Consider the following 11,262-nt stretch of genomic DNA (forward strand, 5'->3'; position numbering starts at 1 on the left):
AGTCTGAAAGACCTCACATGATGAGGGGTTTCTTTTCTCAATGTTGCACTATTAATCAGTGCCCTCCAAATATCTCCCATTGTTTTGCAGTGGTAAAACATCAAAGAAAGTGCAGTATAAGGCATTGTATCAAACATTTTTTTATCTCATCTTGAAACCCTCTGTGTCTGCCTGACTTTCTTTTCCTCTCATTTATTCATATTCATTCTCATTCTCTCTCTCTCTCTCTCTCTCTCTCTCTCTCTCTCTCTCTCTCTCTCTCTCTCTCTCTCTCTCTCATCCTTAACATACTGAGGCACAGACAGTTAAGCTGGGGGAAAATGTAAAACCAAAAACTTCGCAAACGCCTGATGAAATGTCATTTCACTGCGGCGCTCGCTCTTTGAAATGGAAGGGGGATTTTTGTGGTGGGCGTATGCACGCCAGGCGGCTGCTTTCTCATTTCTCTAGGATGCTGAAACGACAGCGGCTTTTCCTGACAGGCACGCCCACGCCAGGCTGAGGCCTACTGTCACACATGCTCTCTCGCATGCTGCCTCGCATGCTGCAAAGCTCATGGTGCTGCACATCCTGCAGATTAAGTTTTAAAGATATAAATGCATTATTGGTGTAATGATGGAGTGCTGCTCTTACTGCTAAAGGAAGGTATGCTGTGTTCAATGTTTCATGAAAAGACTGACACTTCTTTGTTTGGTCTTTGGTTTTGTTTAATCTGAAGTCAAACTCATTAGGGTCAATAAAATAAACATCTGAAATCGTACAACTGTTGTTCATCTTAAACTGGATTGAATTAGCCTCACAGGATTTCCGTCTTCCTCGCTTATCTTAGACCTTTTAAACTAATAAACTAACAAACCAAAGAAACAACTCGAAGTTTGTACAGCCTAAGTGTTTTGTTTCAAGTGGATGCAAGGAGTGCAGAAACAAGGCCGGGGGGGGGCGAGATTAGGGAAAACATTTCCACACAGCCATATGACAGTTAGAGGAAGGCTTTGTGGTTTCTTTTAAGGTACAAAAAGTCCTATTAATCTAAAAGTGATTATTTGTTTGGCTGTTATGATATGATCTGTTGTGATAGACATAGAACAGAACCCTATGTCTTGAAAGAAATCTAACATCAAAACAGTGGTAAAACCTCCATTGGTTATGGGTATTTTTTAAAAATGCAGGCTAAAATTTGTAGGTGGAAGTTTTAGCCTTATTGATCTCCTCTTTCCAGTTTATTCTGTAGGTGATTGGTGTTTGAAACAAAAGCCCAACCACATTCACTGAATTTGGACATATTTGGACAAATCAGTTTTGCATTATAGTACAGCTGTAACTTTGAAACAGTCCATCAGATGTGGGACATGGAAAATTGTAAAGTTGGCTCAGTGGACAGACACCTCTACAGAACAGAGAGGGACATTTGTGCTTGCTATGATCAGTGGGCTCAAATCTGACACCCTCAGAGCCAATCCTCTAAAGATCATCCCACACCCAGCACACTTCTACAGACTCAGCAGAGAGTGAAGCTTCAGGTCATAGGCCCTACTGCTGAGACCTGACCTGCCTGTGGGGGTCAGGGTCCAGTGACCACCTTACAGTTCGCCGCCAATTCCACTCAGTTGTACTACACATACCATGCATAAGATCATATTTCTTATGCATATGTTTAATACTTTGATTGCATCTTCTTATTAGAATAGAAATAAGATTCTTTTGAGTTTTTGTGTTTATGAGTTGTTTATAAAGTTTTGTTAAATTATTGTTCTTTTACGAAAGGAAGGCAGCTAAAATACGAACAGTATGAGTTAGATAGAAAGACAGACAGAGAGAGAGAGAAAGAGAGAGAGAGAGAGAGAGAGAGAGAGAGAGGCAGCCTGTTGATTGACATGAGCAATGAGCTGAAAAAACCCAGTGGAAGCTGAATCTCTCTGTAGGTAGGCGGGTGAGTGGGGGACCGATCCTCAGCAGAGCCTGTTTATAATTGCTGTCTGCTAAACATCAAACATGAAATACTTGATTCTTTCTTAAGATACTGAGTGTTTAAGAAAAATCAAACTGCGTGTGATTTTACACTTTGCCCTGCGATGAACATTTTGAGAGATATATTCTTGAGGTGTTCATTTTTGATAAGGTCATACAGCACTCTCCTCTGTCTTTTTTTTTTTACCACTCAAAGAATCTGTTCGCACCTTCGTCGTGACTAGTTTAGCAGCACAGCAGAAACCTAAGGAAGAGTGGATTATTTTGAAGAATAATACTCAGTTTTGCATGTACTCCTGTATACTAAACCTTGCATGTTTTATTTTATAACTTGACAGTTTAAAAACCATAACTCCCCTGGTGCCTTCCCATTTATGTTGGTTAAACAATGTCTAGACAAAAGTCTGGAGCCAAAGTTATGCTTACAAATGAACATATGGAAGTAAAACTTTTACACATTGTCATCAGGCTCTGCTTGTAGCATTGTTGGAACCAGCCCAGCGCACACTAAGTGATAGAACATCCTATCTAAAGTCAGCTAATGATTGTCGCTCTCTCACACACTAATTCGGTCAAAAGAGGACTTCAGAAGTGGATAGCTCTTAATTAATCCCTTCAACATTGTTTCCCAAACTATAGACCCACAATGATTGGTGGGCTGACGGTTCCTCATTAGCCACACCATGCAGGAAATGGGGTGGGCGGCAATCAGAGTCTGCCAGTGGTGGGAGACCCACCCACGCACTGAGCTCCACCAGGGACCCGGAGATGTGATTACAGCTCATTATGGTGGTGCGTGCGCAGGAGGTGGGCGGGACGCTGGTCATTATGGTGCTCAGAGGTAGGTGGTGCCCTGAAACATGCAGGAAGCTGTGGGCAGCACATACGCCTAAACTGCAACCCTGAAGTCCTTTAGCAGGAATATTGGATGCAGGGTTCCACTCTGGGGAGTTGGTAGTGCATAATTACTTGAACTTGCATGCAGGGTTTTATACTCATTGCAGTGGCACCTTGCATTTGATTATCAGGCAATTCTTGTTCTAAAACTAGCCAGTGCCATCTAAATCTCTACACAGTAAATTGTCTTTAACCTTTATGGAATTAATGTAATTTCCCCTCAGTGCTCCTGATCAGTTTAGCGATGTGAAAATACACATTTGAGTTGTTCATTTCAATGTAGACCAAAGTGAATTGAAATAAAGGGTCTGCAAGGTGGATTTTACCAGATATAATTCACTGGTGTGACTGATTCAAATGTTTCTCTGTGTAACCTTGTTGGAACAGGGTGCCAACTTTATGTTGACAGTTGAGCTCTAGTCCTGACGTCCATCTCCTATAACTCTGTGATTGTTGCTTTATCACAGTGGAGTGATAGAGACTGCAGTCAGTCAGTCTGTTTATACTGCGCTTGCCTGCAGAGTGTGCAGTGTAGTACTTTGGAGCTGTCATGCGGGCAAAGGCACCTTAACACATGACACGAGTCCCCTAGGGCTCAGCACATGAAGGAGCCACCATCTTCAGACTGCAGAGATTACACTCTTCAATCTCCATAGCAAATAAGGGAATTATGCTGAAACTGAATCATCTGCCAGCTTGCACCAAATGACATGTTCATACAGGCTCCTGAGAGTGCTGAGTGAATGAGGCTCAGGCTAATGACCTTAATCTGCTTACTCAATCTAATCTGTGTTAGATTCCCACTTGACATCTTGTCTACATGCTTCCAGGTCTCGAGTGTTTATGGTTACTTCACTGCAATGAACTGCTATAATTATGAGAATGCCGCCAGCTTTATATCCAGGCATTAACAGGTAAGATGAGGTGCGTGGGCTGAGATGCTTTTGTGTGCTATGCCGACCTCCTTTGGCTGTTATTAAGCCTAGTGTGGTGTTCAAGCATGCCATTCAATCTGTCTAATGTGAGTTATTGATCTTAAAGAGAACTTAGTGGGGTTGTTTTTATTCTGCTGTCAGATGCTAGTTAAAGAAGTGCATCGTTGATTGTTTTGGTTTTTATTCTTTCACCTGAAATTAAGGAGATCAAGGAGAAATTAAAGAAATCAAGAAGATCTTGGCTAGGGCTCAAGCCAGGGCCAGAGTAGTGCATCAAATAGAATCTCAGCAAATTCAGAAAAGATCACTTAGGACCTACTACTGATTAAACAGCTTCACTGGAATTGTGGCCATGTCAAACTTCATTATAGCATAAAGAACCTTAAATATATTGTTATGAAATGTTTGTCCTCCCTAGTCAGAAAAGAGGTACAAAAGCTTTTGAACTCAAAACAGATTTGTTAACAATTATTATGTATGAGCTCTATACATTTAACAAGTGATGAGCCTTCATTTTGCTAGACATTCTATGTGCTTTGACATATTTGCTATAAAGTGCTTACTGTTAAGTTAATTTGACTGTGTTGTAATCAACTCCTTTATGCCCTTTTGTTTGTTATTATTGCTCTCTTTTATTACACATGAGTTTTCTTTTGCACTTTGTCTTTGCAAAATTGCACAATTCTTTTACATATTTATTACTGAGACATTTTGTATTGGAACATGTTCTGCCTATATAGAAGATGTATGGCCAACTTTGAAAGCTATGTCTACCCTGCTCTAACATGCCTGCTTGAGCTCATCAAGAGTGCTAGTAGATTTTTACACTTCACTTAACTTAACACTTAACTACATGTGCTTTCCTCTGATGCAGAGTGAGCTATATGAATACACTGCATGTTGTCCATAGGTCCTCGTACATATCCTTCACTAGTATAATATCAGCAAACCTTGTAACCTCTGTAGAGAGCATGCTCTCTATTCAGTATGAAGTAATCAAAGTATAGCTTTGATTTGGCCTTTCTTCTGTACATCAGCTTGCCACTGTTTTTTTGATGTTACAGCCCTAATATAAAAACCTTGTCATTAAATGTAAGTAAATGATGAAAAGGCAATCATTTGTGTTTTTGAATTGTGAAGGTTTAGATATTATACACAGCATGGTGCCCTGTTTTGTATTTTGTTTTGTATATTTTGGTAATTGATTATTGTAAATGTCGAAAATCACATCTAACAATACACCTGACAGCACTACTGTCCCATATTTAAAACCCTTCTGGAGTCAGAGGATTCAGTCAAATGTCAGTTCTCCTGTATAAAAATAATTGTACTGTTTTTGACATAAAGAATAAAATATTATTGGTTTGGTTTGATAAATGGGTGATTTTTTAAAAGTATGAAAAAACATATTTCGTTTGTCAACAGTTTGAGAACCACTGATCTCGACAAAATTAAATGATAAAACATACAGTTTGTGTGTTTTATTATTGGTATTCTTTAGCACACATGCCAAATAGGTCTAATGAGTCAAATGGGCTATTTCAATACTTTTGTATTTTTTGAAGCTTTGTCATCTTTGAAGTTTGGTTCAATGAAAATGAGTCAACTCAAGCTTTTTCAAGTGCTGTAGATGTGTAGAAAATAAATGTTTTTAATTGGCTCAGCTTTTCTGCAGTGTGTACTGTCAATGAATAGATGTACTCTGAAAGATACCAGTACATTCTTTTACTTTCTCTTTGTAAACTGTAGTGCATTCATTTCCAGTAGACGTGTGTGTGTGTGTGTGTGTGTGTGTGTGTGTGTGTGTGTGTGTGTGTTGCATGTTTGTGTGTTTGTGTGGTGAGCTGGGGTCATGTCTCTCTACTCTACCTCCCACACTAGCCTTGGGTGTTTAAAACACCCCTAAGCCAGTTCCCTTTACACACACACACACACACACACACACACAATAAACATTTACCCTCGAGTACAGGAAGTCTGTCCTGTTTATACTTTTAAGTGTTCATTCTGTAGACATGTCCTTCAAAAGTCTCCAAAATCTCAAAAGACCAGCTTATCCATCAAACATCAGTCCCATAGAATTATTATAGTGACATATCATCATATTTATTGAAGTGAATAATTTTTTCCTGGTGGAGCAAGTATCAAGAAACTGTAGTTTCAGTATTCTGTCAGATTTTCATGTTCAGTAAAATCAATGGAAACTTGAGTTTAGCAAAGCATGGAATGACCTCTACACTCTGCACTAAAGGCATGGGAAAGATAGCTGGGAAAACTAGGAATGACATGGCCATAGCCCCTATCACACACACACACCCCCACACACCCAAAACACACCCAGACATAAGAACCCAGCCCATGGTCTGAGCGCGCACACACACACACACAAAAGCTCTCGTAGATATGTTCACACACTTTAATGAACACAAAAACACAGATGTGAGCAGCTCACCCGCCCACACACCCCTAAACACACTTACACAGAAATACACTAACGCGTAAATACCTGCCCACACGCACACACTCTTGCGTAGATACACAAAGACACATACGCCCACGCCCTGTGAATCCACACGCACAAATTTCCACATGCAGTAAGCACAGAGCACTAGCACACTGTTACAGTGCCTGCCTAAATATGTCTAATCCCTTTGTAGGTTGGCCCTACTTTCTCCCTTTGTCTCCTATGTAATATACAGGATTTCTAACACATATACAGGACTTCTAACACAAACTCCCTTAAAACTCTTTTTTCCCTAATTCTTTCTCTCAGCCTCTAACACACATTTACTGTGCTTCCTCTGTTTTGCTCATTCTCACCAGCCTTCTCTCTCTCTCTCTCTCTCTCTCTCTCTCTCTCTCTCTCTCCCTCTCTCACTTTTTTCTCTCCCACACTCACTCACTCACTCACTCACTCACTCACTCAATCACACACACCCGCACCCTGCGGGGAGCAGAGCACAGTGCTCTGTGTGTGTGTGTGTGTGTGTGTGTGTGTGTGTGCGTGTGTGTGTGCGTGTGTGTTTGTGCGCGAGTGTGAGTGTGCGGGGGCGTAGTGGTGCGGAGGGGGAGGGCTTGGCTGCTGAATAGCGCTCCATCTCTGGCAGCTGTGTCAGATGGAGAGGGATGGGCGCGGAGCCGCGTGGGCGTCTTCAGTTCCGCAGCCGTGGGGGGAGGAGGAAGCGGGGAGGGGGGTTGCCTGTCAGGCTCAGACCAAGGCCTTGTTTGTGGCTTAGCCACTGCTGTAATTAGGAGAGCTGAAGTGTGCGCTTTCCACAGGCCCAAAATACCCACGCTGCCGCTACTGCAAAGAAGTAGCCACGGCTGCAGCTGGCAGAGAGCACTATCACGCAGGTAGCAGGCAGCAGCTTGTCTGTATCACAGCCCTTCTGGGTATCAATTTGGGTTAATCAGCTTTCAGGTGGAGTTGCTGCTTTTGTGGCATCTGCTGTGTAATTCTTTGAATTCGCACTGTTTTTTGTCGTAGCATCAAGCTTTTCAACTGTAAGTCTAAATCGTGGAAGAATTAAAAGGGCAGTTCTTTTTTCCCTCATGAATTAAAAGACATAAATTACTTTATTAGTAGGTCCATGCCACTTCTACAGCCTTAGGTCTTAATTGGCTAACATGGATAAACTTCAAAGTCACAATAACTTATACCCTTATGGTAAAATAAATGACAAAAGCAATACAATTTCCACACTGAAAAATTATGAATGAAAATGTCCATGTATTCTACTTGAGCTTTTTAGCTTTTCTAATTTAGATAGTCAGAGGAGGCACTGATTGAATTATCTTGGTAACAGTCTAGTGAGCAAGTGCAGTTGGAATCAGATGGGAGGATAAATAGATCACCTGTCCTCTGTGCTCTCCTGTAGGAGCAAGGTGTGTGTGTGTGTGTGTGTGTGTGTGTGTGTGTGTGTGTGTGTGTGTGTGTGTGTGTGTGTGTGTGTATGAAAGAGAGCGAGAGAGAGAGAAAGAGAGAGAGAAAGAGAGAGAGAGTGCCAAGTAAAACAGAAAGAAAAGGGGCAAATGTGCAGAGCAAAGGAGAGTGAATGAAAGTGAAGAAATTAGAAAGTGTAAGAAAGTGAGATTGAGAGACAGAGAGAAAGAGTGAGTGCCAAACACAGAGAGACATGTAGAAGAGAAGAGGGGAAGAGAAAGGAAGAGAGAGAAACATTGAGGGCAGAATGAGGTCAGCCCTGAGCTCAAGGGAAATGAGGCAGTAGGTGTGGGTGTTAAGAGTGAGTGGGCTACCTGTTCTGCTCTGAAGGAACCAGGGTCATTATGCTCTGACAAGAAAACATGCTGACCTAAGAGCTGATTAAACTTCAGACTACCCAGAGACCCATCACAAAGTGCATGCATAGTGCACATCATGACTGTCTTTATTATCTAAAACATGTTTAAAGTCCGTATTTTACTTATGAGAGATTTTTCCAGATGATGGAAGTTTGCCTATTGAATACATTGTAACTTTGATCACATATGCACTTTTAAGAGTGATGGCTGCTTCACTGGCGTGTAAATTTGGTAAACATTCCTCCCTCAGTGAGTTGGAGGCACAGCATTTTGGCAAGATACACAAGGGCATTACCATTTGCACATCAGTACAGATGTATTTGCATTTCAAATGCAGAGATTAGCGAGCACCTCCCTCGGCCACCCCCCCCCCCATGCCCCCAGATGCAGGAGCAGGAAAGAGCCCACACCCCACCTCCACCTTCTCCAGGGAGCTCAAGCTGCTACAGGAAGCTGCCATCAGCTCAGCTTTGTTTGAGCTAGTTGTATTTCCTTTATATCCAAGAAATGTAAAACACTGTTTATGGGTACTGGATTTTGCTTTGCAGTGATTCAAACATAACTGAACAGATGGACGCTCTGAAATAATATAGCAGAGGCACTTTATTAAAAGTATTTTAAAAGTTACCCATAGGAAAAGAGGAAGAGCAAATATTAACACATTTTGTGACTGGCATTTCTTTAGGGTCCATGTAGTTACAAAAATATGAGTGTGTGAGTCTTGAGCATTATAATCCTTTTGAGACTTTTGTTATTAAGTCATTAGATAACACTGTCATTAAATGTGAGAAAGGCTCTTAAGGCAATGAAACACAGCTTCACACATACTTGATAGCAATAATGTTAATAGTTTCTTAACCCATCTATGCAAGATACGGTTATTACCGTCTTTTGTAATGACCTATAATAATAAGAGTGCTTTAAAATGTAAAATCAAATAGGTAAAAACCACATTTAGGTAAAACCTCTGAAACCTCATTCTTTTACAGTAATGTGCTGGTGGTAAAAACAAAAACAAAAAAAACAACAATAAAATGTATTAATATTCACTTTGTGGATTGATATCTTGCCAGGCCAAGTACACCAGTACAGAAATGACCATCTCCTTCAGCTTTGTTTTAAAATATCATTTTCTTTCATTTTTAAATTGTGAAAATGGCACCTGCACCTAAAGCTGAGCCATCAGCAGCAAATCAATGCTAAGAACTGTGAACAATTGCTGTATTATAAGTGATGAGCTTAAATCACACAGGAAAAATCTATCATGTGAAAACAAGAAAACATACATCACCATTAATGTGCAAATCTTTATTCAAATTGGCAGAAAATGAATAAACCCATGTGTGTGAATTCACTGCTGGTTGCCATCATAGAAATGATGGCACGCTGAATAAAAGTGGATTATGATTGTGTAAAGCAGAGAGGAAGGAAGAAGACTATGTCATTTTAGCCTAAGCCCTGAAGAGAAAAGCAGAGACAAACCTCTAGATTCACCACACACAACAGCTCGACTGCACACCAATGTCCCTCAATTTCAGCATGGTTTTAGATGTCAATGACATTCTTCTTTATAAAGGTATGGCTGAGCTTGTACGGATGAGTCACATTTACCAGTTATCTTTGAGTGCAATATCTTCATACACCAAAAAAACCCCAAAGCTGGCTTTATTCAAATGATGTACATAATAAAGCACTATAAAACCTTACAACAGAAAAGAATATCCAGGGTAAATATATACATATCAGGGCATTAGTAAACATGATACCACATTTTGGGAACTTAGTTCAACTGGTAGAACAGGTGGAGTGAGTTGATAGCAACTCTGAGTTTAAGGATTTGATTCCCAGGAAGCACAAATACTGTAATATTGATAAGTTGCTCTGGATAAGAGCACCTTCCAAAGATTGTAAATGTGATATCCACGATTCTGCTTTTTCAACTGACACATGACACTTCATTTGGATGCATGTTGTTTGAACACCACACCTCATATGTAAATGTGGGGTGCTATAAAACCTAACAACTGACTTTATGGAAAATTCCTGTCTTGACTCATTTGAGTTGTCATTACTAGATTTTGTGTAGTGCAGTATTGAATGTAGCATGTAGTACATCTAATTACACCATGACGCATTCAGGCATTTATTTTACACAATCCATGTGAGTACTGTTACAAAAGCTTCTAATAGTGAGGTGAACATGAATGATTTCTCCCATATCAATATTTTTAGTTTGGTTAATGCTGAAAGATAACTTGTTTTAAAGGTGACCGAGTCAGGCAATTTTTATACCTCATATCTTTTTTCTTTCCTTCTGTATGTTTGATTGTACTTGTCACATGAAACAGTAAAGCATGTCATGACAGACTTCAATTCTATCCACATGTTCAGGAGCTGAAATTAATATTGCAATTACTGTTGATGTTGTTGTTTTGGTTAAAAAAAATAATGACTACTACTGCAATCATGCAAATAAAGGACAGCCTGTAGCCAAAACAGGAGGGTTTGTTTTGTTTTGTGTTTTTCTCCTGGTATCATTCATTTACTTTTGGAACCCCATTGTTGCTTTATCATCCCCTGAAATCATTCCAGTTCCTCTCTATTTCACAGGGATATGCAAAACAAAGCGTTCATGGAGTGTTCTTTGGGCTCCTGGCTGGTGCTGCCCTACTTCCTAAAAATAGCATCTCATATTGAAGAAGATTCTGCGTTTTTTTTTTTTTTTTTACTGTACTGCTCGTCTCTCTCTCTCTCTCTCTCTCTCTCTCCGTCTCTCTCTCTCTCTCTTTCTCTCTGTCATCTGCTCATGGTGATTTTAACCTCAGTATTGTCTGTGTGTGTTGCTCCTCTTCATCTCTGACAGTGATTATGACCAGCCTATTCTGTGGACATTGTTGATTTACAGAGGTCATTAGGGTCAGGTTTAGTTATTTATATCTGTAACTCAAATTGTGTAGAAAATGAAGAAAACAGGATGTATTGTCTGGTCAGACTGTGAAAATGTACTTTTGCACTTTAAGATTATTAGGAACCTGTACACCCATGATATGTTGTGGAGAAGGTTAAATCTCTTGGCCACAACAATGTAGTCTAATCCAGTGGCTGCCTGAGTGGGTGTGTTTGTGTGTATATGTGTGGATGGGGTGTGTGCATTTCTTTG

The sequence above is a fragment of the Electrophorus electricus genome, chromosome 4, assembly GCF_041902795.1.
Source record: "Electrophorus electricus isolate QZ-2024a chromosome 4, ASM4190279v1, whole genome shotgun sequence".
Classification (NCBI taxonomy): Eukaryota; Metazoa; Chordata; class Actinopteri; order Gymnotiformes; family Gymnotidae; genus Electrophorus; species Electrophorus electricus.